Consider the following 13,149-nt stretch of genomic DNA (forward strand, 5'->3'; position numbering starts at 1 on the left):
CAGACTACCTTACCTGTCTCCTGAGAAACCTGTATGCAGATCAAGAAGCAACAGTTAGAACCGGACATGGAACAACAGACTGGTTCCAAATAGGGAAAGGAGTATGACAAGGCTGTGTATTGTCACCCTGCTTATTTAACTTCTATGCAAAGTACATCATTTGAAGAGCTGGGCTGAATGACTTGCAAGCTGAAATCAAGATTGCTGGGAGAAGTATCAACAACCTCAGATATGCAGAGGATACTACTCTAATGGCATAAAGTGAAGAGGAACAAAAGAGCCTCTTGATGAAGGTGAAAGAGGTGAGTGAGAAAGCTGGCTTAAAATTCAGCATTCAAAAAGCAAATATCATGGCATCTGGTTCCATCACTTCATGGCAAATAGATGGGGGGAAAGTGAAAACAGTGACATATTTTATTTTTTTGGACTCCGAAATCACTATGGATGGTAACTGCAGACAGGAAATTAAAAGATGCTTGCTGCTTGGAGGAAAAGCTAAGACAAACCTAGACAGTGTTGTAAAAAGTAGAGACCTCACTTTGCTGACAAAGATCAATATAGTCAAAGCTGTGGTTTTTCCAGTAGTCGTGTATGGATGTGAGAGTTGGACTGTAAAAAAGGCAGAGTGCTGAAGAATTGATGCTTTTGGACTGTGATGTTGGAGAAGATTCTTGAGAATTCCTTGGACATCCAGGAAGTCAAACCAGTCAATCCTAAAGGAAATCAACCTTGAATATTAATCGGAAGGACTAATGCAAAGAAAGGCAATGCCAAAGAATGCTCTAACTACCACACAATTGCACTCATCTCACACGCTAGCAAAGTAATGCTCAAAATTCTCCAAGTCAGGCTTCAGCAATACGTGAACCGTGAACTTCCAGATGTTCAAGCTGGTTTTAAAAAAGGCAGAGGAACCAGAGATCAAATTGCCAACATCTGCTGGATCATGGAAAAAGCAAGAGAGTTCTAGAAAAACATCTCTCTCTGCTTTGTTGACTATGCCAAAGCCTTTGACTGTGTGGATCACAATGAACTGTGGAAAATTCTGAAAGAGATGGGAATACCAGAGCACCTGACCTGCCTCTTGAGAAACCTATATGCAGGTCAGGAAGCAACAGTTAGAACTGGACATGGAACAACAGACTGGTTCCAAATAGGAAAAGGAGTACGTCAAGGCTGTATATTGTCACCCTGCTTATTTACCTTCTATGCAGAGTACATCATGAGAAACGCTGGGCTGGAAGAAGCACAAGCTGGAATCAAGATTGCCGGGAGAAATATCAATCACCTCAGATATGCAGATGACACCACCCCTATGGCAGAAAGTGAAGAGGAACTCAAAAGCCTCTTGATGAAAGTTAAAGAGGAGAGTGAAAAAGTTGGCTTAAAGCTCAACATTCAGAAAACGAAGATCATGGCATCCGGTCCCATCACTTCATGGGAAATAGATGGGGAAACAGTGGAAACAGTGTCAGACTTTATTTTTCTAGGCTCCAAAATCACTGCAGATGGTGACTGCGGCCATGAAATTAAAAGATGCTTACTCCTTGGAAGAAAAGTTATGACCAACCTAGATAGCATATTCAAAAGCAGAGACATTACTTTGCCAACAAAGGTCCATCTAGTCAAGGCTATGGTTTTTCCAGTAGTCATGTAATGGATATGAGAGTTGGACTGTGAAGAAGGCTGAGTACCGAAGAATTGATGCTTTTGACCTGTGGTGTTGGAGAAGACTCTTGAGAGTCCCTTGGACTGCAAGGAGATCCAACCACTCCATTCTGAAGGAGATCAGCCCTGGGATTTCTTTGGAAGGAATGATGCTGAAGCTGAAACTCCAGTACTTTGGCCACCTCTTGTGAAGAGTTGACTCATTGGAAGAGACTGTGATGCTGGGAGGGATGGGGGCAGGAGGAGAAGGGGATAACAGAGGATGAGATGGCTGGATGGCATCACTGACTCGATGGACGTGAGTCTGAGTGAACTCCTGGGAGTTGGTGATGGACAGGGAGGTCTGGTGTGCTGCGATTCACGGGGTCTCAAAGGGTCGGACACGACTGAGCAACTGAACTGAACTGAACTGAATGCTGAAGCTGAAGCTCCAATACTTTGGCCACCGGATTCAAAGAGTGAATCATTGGAAAAGACCCTGCTGCTGGGAAAGATTGAGGGCAAGAGGAGAAGAGGGCGGCCAAGAATGAGATGGTTAGATGGCATCATCAACTCAATGGACATGAGTTTGAGCAAGTTCCAGAAGATGGTGAAGGACAAGGAAGCCTGGTGTGCTGCAGTCCATGGAGTTGCCAAGAGGCAGACACGACTTAGTGACTGAACAACAATAAACATATTCACTTTCTCGTTTGATTAGTTCTAGGACTCAAGCCAGGATCTGTATTTAGAATTAGAGACAAGGGACTATAATGCACTACTGAATTAAACTCAGCTGGGATTTAGAATCAGAGCATTAGAGTTCAAATACCAGCTTTGCCAGTGTTTGATGTGAGACCTGCCTTTAAGACCTCATTGTGCTGTAGGATTTTTCATCTGGGGAATGGGGAAAAGCTTTCTGTCTCGCAGGGTTGTGAAGGTGAAATGTAACGTATATGAAAGGGCTTTGTGCATTGTCACACTCTGGCCTGGGATACTAATGGCACTGGGTCACAGTGCCCTGCACACCGCATGCTGTGTAACATTCCTTGACCCATTAAATACCTCTGCCCCCAGTCATTGTGACAACCAAATGTGTTATTACACATTTCCACACGCACCTGGGGGATTGGTGCCATTGGTTGTGTGCTGAGCAGTAGAGTTGTGGAAATAAAACTGTGTCCATAACCATCAGTAGGCTCATTCATTAAAAAGTGAACTAAACAGGGGAAGAGGTAATATGCTGCTAAGTGTAACTGTACAAGAATGCGCCAAGTGCAGAAACAGTGAAAGGATGGCATCATTAACAGCCAGAGGAAGACAGAGTCTTTCCTATAGGTTTTAAAAGATAGATTCAGAGTTTGTCAAATTAACAAGTCTTCCTCAGCAGAGAGCACAGCATGTGCAAGAACATGGAGACCTGAAATAACAGGGTACACTTTGCAAGGTGTGAACATTTTGATATTATTAGGACACTGTCAGTACAGTATAAAAAATCATTAAGTTCGAGTGCATTGGACAAAATGACTGATTCAGGGAAAAGTGAAAGATATTATTTCTTCCTTATTTTTTTTCACATTTTGAAGAAAGTTAATATATTTTTCATTCCTCATCTTTGTATTATTGTCTCATCTTTCTATTATGTTAATTTAAGCCCTCACTGCTTATGCTGTTTTACCCAAAGAGGAATTCACTCATTTAATATATACTTTTATTGCCATGTGGTTAGCACTTTGTTTAGTATTGTGGGTGAAGGATGAGTGAGAGATACAGAAAACCTTTACAAAGAAGTTGTAATGAGTCCCTGCAAAACACTTGGCATTGTCAGAAATATAAGAGTAATAAAGCTATTTATATTAGTCAATATATTACATTTATTTAACAGAGTCTTTGACACATGCTCATCAATTTATCACATTATATAAATGAAGAAACTAAGGCTTAAAAACACTGAATGATTTATCATCTCTTATCACATCGGCAGCTAGGACTGAGCATTCTATTCTGGTATTCTTCCTTCTCTATCTTATTGCCTACATGGTAACACCCAAGAGAGAGGTTTTCAGTCTGGTTAAGAGCCAAAGGGGGACAAGAAGAATGATCTAACAGAAGTTCAGAAAGATGAACCAAAACCACTTGTAACTATTTGTATGTATGAGACAAAATATTCAGAGAAGATCTAGCAATGAAGTCTACAAAAGCAGTACAACATCTCTGTGTTACCTTCAATACCCTTTTCATGATTTAAATCAGGTGGTAAATATAGAGTAAATTCATCATAAGACTTATTTCCCATCAATACCAGATACAGATATAGAGGTGGAAACCACATACCACCTTATGTGTCTGCTACATTACAGCCTCTCATTAAGTGTTAATCAAATGTTATTTGCTGGTGTGGGTGAAGTTTAGGATACAATCCATTGTTAACAAACAATTCCTTATTTCTAGGCAGGATTATTGGTAATTCTAAATAGCTATTTTTAGATCAAGATTTACTAAAAGTAAGTAACTTTCCTCAAGATAATGAAAGTTTAAAAAGCTATTTTGAAAGCTAATTAGCCGTGTGTGTGTGTGTGTGTTGTGTGCTCAGCCGTGTCCAACTCTTTGTGACCCTATGGACTGTAGCCCATGAGGCTCCTCTGTCCATGGGATTTTCCCAGCAAGAATACTGGAGTGGGTTACCATAGTGATTGATAAATACTCTTCTCCATTTGACATATTGAGGCATTTTGTTTGTCTCAAAAGGCAGCACAGAAATGGTTACAGTTGACAGCTGTTATACCACTAATAAGATTAAAGTAAAGAAATTAGTTGTGTCGACTTTAATCTGCTGTTTAACACTGCACGCCACCTGGGGTCTTTTCCAGAGCCGACATGTTTAATTGTGACTTTAAAATTATATAACCAGATCCTACTTAAGAACATATCTAAAGACTAGCTAATCATAACTGTCTTTTTATTAGACAAGACAGAGTTTAACGCTAGACTTCAAATTAATGTTTTAATTTTATGCTCATCCTAATTTTTAAATGTATTATTGTAATCTTTGCAACAAAACACCATCTCAGTAGGAGGTTAATTTTAGGAAACGCAGGAAGTCTAATTAGGTTGTACTTAAAATATATGTGATTTCTCATTTAAAATTAGAGTATGTCTCTGTGGAATAATTAAACTGCTTATTCTAATTATACCAAATTCACCAGCTAAACAAGAACCTTTGAAATAACTCATCTAGTTGAAGATTTCTTTCTCCTGCTCTGAGGCATCATTATACTTAGGAAAATCCCTGAATTAAAAAATTAATTTTAGTGTTTTTAAAATGTTACATTGTAGAATATGATATGCAGTGTAGCAATCATTTGAAATTGTTACATTGTGTTTTGATGCAAACCAAGGTGTAGAAGGCACATAATTTACATCTGCGGATCAAAGATTGGTTGGTCGGCAGCACTATTAGCGTCCCTTCTCTACCCCAGTCTTGAGCTGTCTTTTATCTCCAGTTCCTGGATGTTGGCTCCTCGGCTATCCATACCCACCCTAAGTGTTCTAGGGTCAGAAAGGAGGGAGTCAGAGGTGGAGAAGGCTGTATGAATTTCTGCTAATCATCACGGTGCCAGTGGGGAAAAGTTTTCCTCTTTACCTGCAGCTCACATGGATTCAAATGTCCACTGCAAAAATACCCCGAAATTCTGTCACAAATCCACCTTCTCTGTGGTCACAAAAATATTAAAACTGAATCATCTGTTTATTGTTAAATTTTCTGCGTCATTCTTCTGTCCCCAGATTTCTTGCCAAAAAAATATTTTCTTCTTCTTTTTTTAAAGTTTTATTTATTTTAGTTTTTGATGCTGGGGGTCTCATGCTGGCAGGCTTTCTCTTGCTGCAGAGATCAGGGCCTTCTCTTGTCGCGAAGCACAGGCTCTAGGGCGGGCAGGCTTCTGTAGTTGCTGTTCCCGGGCTCTAGAGCACGGGCTTAGTAGTTGTGACCCACGGGCTTAGTTGTTCCACAGCAGTTGGCATCTTCCTGGACCAGGAATCAAACCCATGTCTTCTGCATTGGCAGGCTGACTCTACCACTGAGCCACCAAGGGAGCCTGGAGAAGGCATTCTCTTATTAACCAAGACCTGCTTATCTAATTGTACTAGTTCAGTATTTGAATTTTGTTATTCTCCGTGTCAAAGAAAGGAAAGAGAGCTGTTGTATAGAAGAGTTTGAAGGAAAAATCCTTTTGAGTCCTGAAATATCAGTACAAAATTACGAGACACTTTTAGCTAGGGGGATGGGGCTCCCACCCCTCTTCATTCTAATGATTGTTTAAAAGTAGAAAATGTGGCTAATAATGTATTGGTATATTCCACAGTTATTTCTTGTACGTTCTGCTTGAAACAAGGAAGACAGTTGTCCCTTCATGTAGACATCCCTGTGCCCAGCCAGCTCTGTGCTGCATGCTATGAGGACTCCACAAAGGATGAATCGGGCAAGGACCTGAACTAGAAGTCACTCAAGAGTAGTTGCATAATAGAGTTTTCAGTGCTTTGACACTAGTCTGTTTTTAGCCTTCAGAACTGGCACATGCAGCTTTCACGTGGGCCAGGCCTTCAGAGCCAGGCCTACATCATCAGGCCCCATTGCGTGAGCAGCCACTTGCTTGGTGGGTGCAGTTCAGTTCAGTTCAGTCGCTCAGTCATGTCCGACTCTTTGCGACCCCATGAATCGCAGCACACCAGGCCTCCCTGTCCATCACCAACTCCTGGAGTTTACCCAAACTCACATCCATCGAGTCTGTGATGCCATCCAGCCATCTCATCCTCTGTCGTCCCCTTCTCCTCGTGCCCCCAGTCCCTCCCAGCGTCAGGGTCTTTTCCAGTGAGTCAGCTCTTCTCAGGCATGTTAGAATTCTAGCTGCAGTTGCCTCTCCCTAGTTTCAGATAATTCTTTTTGATAGTATCTAAACAAGTTGTTTTAGTTTGGAGCTTTATAATGACAAAGCATAATTTGAAAATGATGAACATAAACTATATACCATTTATTAGATGCTTAATGCAAACAAAATGTACTTGGTAAATTATATGTTTGGGAGCTCTAGTTTTAATATTCATTTCACCCCTCCCTAGGAAACTGGTATTACTCCAGGTCTGTGTGTTCTGGTTCAGTCCAGATAATCTTTCCTTAAACAGTATCATTTGCTAACCATCCTCTGTGATTTGTAATATTCTGTCCTTTCCTACACTTATTCACATCAAGCCCATTCTTTCCTTCCATGAAGGCTGAAGCAATAATTTACAAAAATTCCCGGTTTCTCTTTGCAGCTGTATTGTTGTGACTCCGTTACTTGGCACAGGATTTTGCTCCACAGGAACATAAAGCCTTCGCTCACCTCCATGTATATAAGTGACATGCCATCTATTATGAATAAATGCTTAATGCAAACCAAAGGCATTTGGTAAATTATAATTTGTAAGTGTTCCGGTTTTAAACTGCCAATGGCAGTTGTTTTTAAATGTCTGCTTTCTTGACACTGGTATCAGATAATGGATTTGTGAACAGTGTTTTCTGAAAAGCCTTAGTCAGTATGAACCGCGTAAGGTTATAAACTTACGTACTTCCTAAGTGATATTATCAAGTTCTCTTCGGCTGCAGCTCTCTGGGGCTTTTCTATTTAACTATTTCATAACATCTTAGATACTAATCTTAATGTCTGAGGTATACTATACTTGTATTCAAATTATGTTCTTCTTGGATTAAAAAAAACAAACCCACCTTCGTGATGCCTTTTCTGTCCTCTGTTTTTCAGAGAAAACATTTTTAGTGAGAAGACCTACTGATACAAGATTCACTCATGTATTCATGATTATCTGGGTCAGAAAGCCTTTATCTCCACCCCCAACCACAGTGTACTTTTGACGGAATGGACAGTAAGATTTTACTGTCTTCTCAGAAGATACTTTTAAAATCTGGGGCTTTCTGTTTGATGTTAAAAAGTGCTTCCAGTCATTTGGGTTTTAAATTACAAGGAAAGCTGCTTGGGCAGACCACCCAAGCTGGGTTCAAAGAAGTGATAGTTCTAAGACAGGTGCTCTTCAAATAGAGGTTGTCTTTCAAACAAGTTCTACTGAGTGGACAAGTTTTTCCTGACCCCTGGGATTTTTTATACTCCCCCCGCCCATTTTTCTCATCAGAAACCAGTTTCTTTGTGGAAGTTTTCTTGGGAAAGTTTTGTAAGCATAAGACTATATAGATGTAACATTCCGCACTTTACTAGTAAATGCAGTGTCTTTAATGTAAAGCACAGAGGGCGTTAGGACAATAATCCCACACCCTGTGCTGTTTGCTTTTCTGTGTGTAGATTTACTTATGCCCTGGGATATTCCACAAAAGAGTTTAGATAAATTGTAGGGTTTTCATTGACTAAGAAAAAAGAGAGATAAGAAATCAAGACTATAAAAATATAGATCAAAATCAAAGGGAAAAGAGGATACAATAATAGAACTATAAATTCCACATGTCATTCTAAATATAGTACCCTCATTTTTGAAACTTTGAGAGATCTACAGTTGTATATATTAGTCCCACTGTACAGCTGCAATGCATAAAGCAGTGTGCTATTGGCTTTATATATTACAGAACTTACATAAATTATCAACTAGACTAGAAAACCGGGAAACACATCCTGTGTATATAGTCATAGTAAAGGTGGCATTTCAAACCAGTAGAGAGAAGGTGAATTATTCAAGAATTTCTTGGGTGGGGGAGGGAATTTAGGCTTCTGCTTCATGCCACACATCAAAATAAATTTTAAATGATTTGATAGTAAATTATAAAACCATAACATTACCACACACAGTGATGATTAAATAAATGCAAATGGCTAGATACAAACCTGTAGTTACCTCATCCCATGGTAAAGGATAACTTTTTAAAGGAAAAAGGGACAGGAAGAGAAAATAAATCACAAAGAATTGTTTGACTACATAAAATTGTTTAGCTTCAGTATATTAAAAATGCCTTAAAAATAATGAGCAAAATTATTGGCAGTAAATAAACTGAAAAAAATATTAACAACATGTATTAACCCTTTGTTATAGACATATAATGAGAGAATCCTTATAAATCATTAAGACAAAGAGAAAAATCTTCAATAAAAATTTTTAAATAGAGGATACTGGGATGACCCAGAGGGATGGTATGGGGAAGGAGGTGGGAGGGGGGTTCAGGATTGGGAACATGTGTACACCCATGGCGGATTCATGTTGATGTATGGCAAAATCAATACAATATTGTAAAGTAAAAAAAAATTTTTTTTTAATTAAAAAAAAAAAGATAAGTGTAAATGGCTACTTACGTCATACCTTACCCCACAATCAATTTCATATCTTGTATTTAAATGTAAAATCTATGAAAATACCAGAAGTATTTAAATTTAAATTTACCAGAAGTAAATTTAAAAGAATATTTTTGTAATGCTGAAGTAGAAAGATTCTTCTAAGTCTGACACAAGTATCCAGATATACTAAAGGGAAATTTTGACAGATTTTATCAAATAAAAGTGAAACCATTCTTTATGACAAAAAGCAAAAAATTTAGATAAGCAACAGACAGGAAAATTTATTTGCTGTATATGATGATAAAAGGTTCATATTAGGACTTCCCTGGTGGTCCAGCGGTTAAGAATCTGCCTTGCAATGCAGGGGACATGGGTTCAGTCTCTCCTCGGGAATTAAGACCTCACATGCCATGCCAGCACACTGCAAATACTAAGCCCGAGTGTAGCCTTTACTGACCCCGCACTCTTCAGAGTCCACACACCACAACTTGAGAGTCTGCACCACCACAAAGATCCCGCATACTGTAACGAAGACCTGTTACAGCCAATAAACAAATAAAAAGGTTAATACCTTTGTTATTGGTAAAGTGCCTTATAAATCAATAAGAAAAAGACAACCCCCCATAGAAAAATGGGTAAAAGGTTCACAGTGATAATTAAAGAAAATATAAATACACATTGCCAATAAGCACATGAAGTGAAAAGTCCTTAATCACACTAGCAATTAAAGAAATGCAACCTTTAACATTTTTAGCTGTCAGATCAGTAACAGATTTTAAAAATGAAAGTGTCTGATGTTAGTGAAGACATGGATGAACTTTTTCTGGGAGTATAAATTGATTTAAAATACATTTTTTTCTGGAGGGCAGTTTGAATTTTGCAATGTCTATCAAAAATCTTAAAGTAAATCTTCATATCCTTTGAACCAAATTGTCATTACTGAAAATTTATTCTCAGGAGGCAGAAGGATTTGTTCAGTACAGCTGTTGTGAACGTTGGCTGTGCAGTTGAGCACCTCCTGTCTTTATGGAGTTCCCAGGCACACAGTGTGGCCCTCCTTCCGTAGTGCGTGAGCATACCAGGTGTCCGCTTCCCAGTACTCTTTGTGTCTAGGATATAAACTTGTGACCTAGGCTTCACAACCCAGCATAGCCACTCCAGACTTTTACTCTGAGGCTAATAAAGAAGCAAGGACATCCCAAACTCTATTCCTTTGACAATTGCAGGCAGCTGCATCTGTTGTCCAAGGTCATAGTGTGAGTTCAAGCTGTGACATATGGTGCCCGGAGTTTTTTGTTTTGTTTTGTTTTGTTTTAGCGGATCAGGTTCCTGGTGTGTGATTTGGATATTGGTCCATGCAGTATAACTTTGATGCCTGTGTTTTCTAAATCCTATGATATACCCAAAGCTTGTCAGTTAATTTCCTTCCTGTTTAAATCAACCAGAGCTTTCTTCCCCTGGCTTATAACTAAGAACTCTGAATATTAAAACAGTGTTGCTTCATTATGTTGAAAATTGGATACAATAGTAAGGAATTGATTGATGTAAAATTTTACATACATTGGATGATCCTGTTCCTTCTTTTAAAAGCTACAGTACTTCTTAGTTTAAGCAGTTTAATCAGAAAAGGAATTTCAAATAAGAAATTGGATGCTTACAAATCTGTTGGAAAAGGTTGCAGGCCTCTTTATTGACTCCAGAACAATACCAAACGTATCCACTGGGGGCACTGCTCCCTCTGAAGCAAAAAAAGGAAGAAAGGAAGAAGCTAATGCCACACACAACTTTCTCCCACACTCAGGAAACCAGAATGGGTATTGGAAGCTGCAGATCAGAGATTAGGAAATCAAATAGTAGAAGTTACCCCACTGGTTCTTGACACACAGAATCTGGAAAGGGGAACCTGAGTCTACTGCAGGGAAGCCTCACATTTCCAAACCTTGCTTGATGACAGCCAACAGCAAAAGATGGCCTTGGCTCACTTCACCCTCCAAACCTTGTGTAATACCATTTGTGTAGGGGAACTCTTGCATATGCACAGTCTCCTGGAAGGATATGTGCTCTAGTAACCGTGGTGATTTCTAAGGTAGGGAACTGAGGGGCTGAAGGACATAAGTAGGGGGAGGCACTTTGCACCATACTTCTTGGTGTGTGTTGTACTAAGGTCATCACTCCTAGTCAGAAAGTTACCAAGTTAATCGTATTAGTGTTAAAGCGCAGGAGTGTTTACTGTACTCCAAGGGAACACACCCCCAGGTGTCTGAGGAGTATTTCAAGGCCCTTTGAGAGGAGAACAGAGTAGGTCTCTGGGTCTACTTCTACTTCAGTCAGAGCAACTCTGATTTTATCTGTTCTTTGGTTTAAGCTTCTGAAAAAGATTTTGTTAGCTTTTAAGCTTCTGAGTAAGAAAGTAAGAAAGCTGCTTTTGTAAAAAATTGAAGACCGGTGTTATGGAAGAATATTAAATGTCATGGAGAAATATTCATTTTACACATATTAACTAAGTGAATATTTCTGAGACGAGAAGACTGGAAGTACAAGTACCAAATCACCTCTTCATAGTTTTTTACTGTTTATTTGTGCTCTCCTTCTCACAGTTATTACAATTATCTTTAAAATTATTTTTATAATCACAATTACATGTTATTTTTTTACCTGAAAAGAAAAGCACTCTTGCCAAATCTAAATGTGTTAGCTACTAAATGAAATAGTGCTGAATTGCACTTGTGGTGGGTTTGTTAGGTAGAACCTCCAACTGATGTGTCGTAAATGAGTTACACATAAGCCAAGATTTCCTGTACAGTCCTCGGGGTTAAGTCAGGCTGGAGCTGAGCCTCCTCCTGCTCCCTTCAACTTAGAGTCCTCTCATTGTTCATGCCAGTATACCATGTAAAAATTTATGAAGCATGGTGCTTTATTATTCTGAAAATTACAGCTTTCATAGCATGCTTTAATTTGATTTGATTTTTAACTGTTTTAATTTGACTTATTCATAACAAGAATAATAAGATTAATAACTCTAATGAACCTATCATTATGAATTATTTAACCACGTGCCAGACACCATCCTAAGTACTTTGCATCTATTATTTCATTTAATTCTGATGATGACCATGTGAAGCTTAGGTATTATTATCTCAGTCTTACAGATAAGAAATTGGATGCTAAGATATAAATGAGTAACTTGCTAAAACCTCAAATGACAGAACGAGGTTTCTAACCTAGTATCTTATTCCAGTATCTCTCCTCTTAACCAACATACTCTAATGCTCAAGTTTCAGGAACCTATCAATTATGTTGAAGCAAGTACCACTATATCAGACAAACAGATGATTACAACAGGGGCTGTCTTTACCATCTTTCTCCCACTAGAGCATCAGCTCCATGAGAACAGAGAGCTTGTCTGTCTTGTCTACCTAGCACAATGCCTGGAAAATCATAGGGAATTACATATTTGTTGAACAAATGAATACTTACATGTTGATTCTTAGACCCATGCTTCTCAACTCTGCCTGTACATCAGAATTGCTCATAGAGCTTTTGAAACATGGAGAATGTCTAGAGCCCTCCCATTCCCACTAGCATCTCCAGGGGAGGAATTCAGGCAAGTCTGTATCTTTAAAGATATACAGGTGATGCTAGTGCTCTGTCAAACTCTAGAGCCCCTATTCCAGAGCAGTGGTCTGGAATTTTGTTTAAAAAAAAGTGAAATTCATTAAAACACAAATTGCTGGACCTCACCCCCAAAGTTTCTAGTGTTTAGTAGATCTGGGGTGAAGTCTGAGAATTTGCATTTCTGCAAGTTTCCAGGTGATATTGATGCTACTGCTCTATGGTTCACACTTAAAGAATTATTGTTTTAGAGGATTGCTTGTAAGGGACTAAATCAAAATATTTGTACATAGGACTTAAGCAGGGGATTTAGTGAGGCCAGAATCAACATTGATCACTCAGGCAGTGCAGGTTAATTACAGTTTTCAAAGCACTCACAAGAATGCCCATTGAATTTGTTGCTCCAAAAGTATCTTTGAAAAATGGGATATAATTTTTTAATCCCAAGGGAAAAGAAAAAAAAAAAAACACATCTCTTTGATGGGTTTGACCCGAGACTGTTCACTCTGTAGGTCCTCCCCTGCTGAGGCACTCTGGGTCTGTCCATACAATCTCTGAGCAGGTG

At 38.9% G+C, this 13,149-nt stretch overlaps 1 protein-coding gene across 7 annotated transcripts in view; it reads left to right on the forward strand.

The window, feature by feature from the left end:
• Window positions 1-13,149, forward strand: part of SCAPER (S-phase cyclin A associated protein in the ER) — a 414,652-nt gene that overhangs the window by 273,269 nt on the left and 128,234 nt on the right. The window lies entirely within an intron of this gene.

The sequence above is a fragment of the Bubalus bubalis genome, chromosome 20, assembly GCF_019923935.1.
Source record: "Bubalus bubalis isolate 160015118507 breed Murrah chromosome 20, NDDB_SH_1, whole genome shotgun sequence".
In the NCBI taxonomy this organism is placed as follows: Eukaryota; Metazoa; Chordata; class Mammalia; order Artiodactyla; family Bovidae; genus Bubalus; species Bubalus bubalis.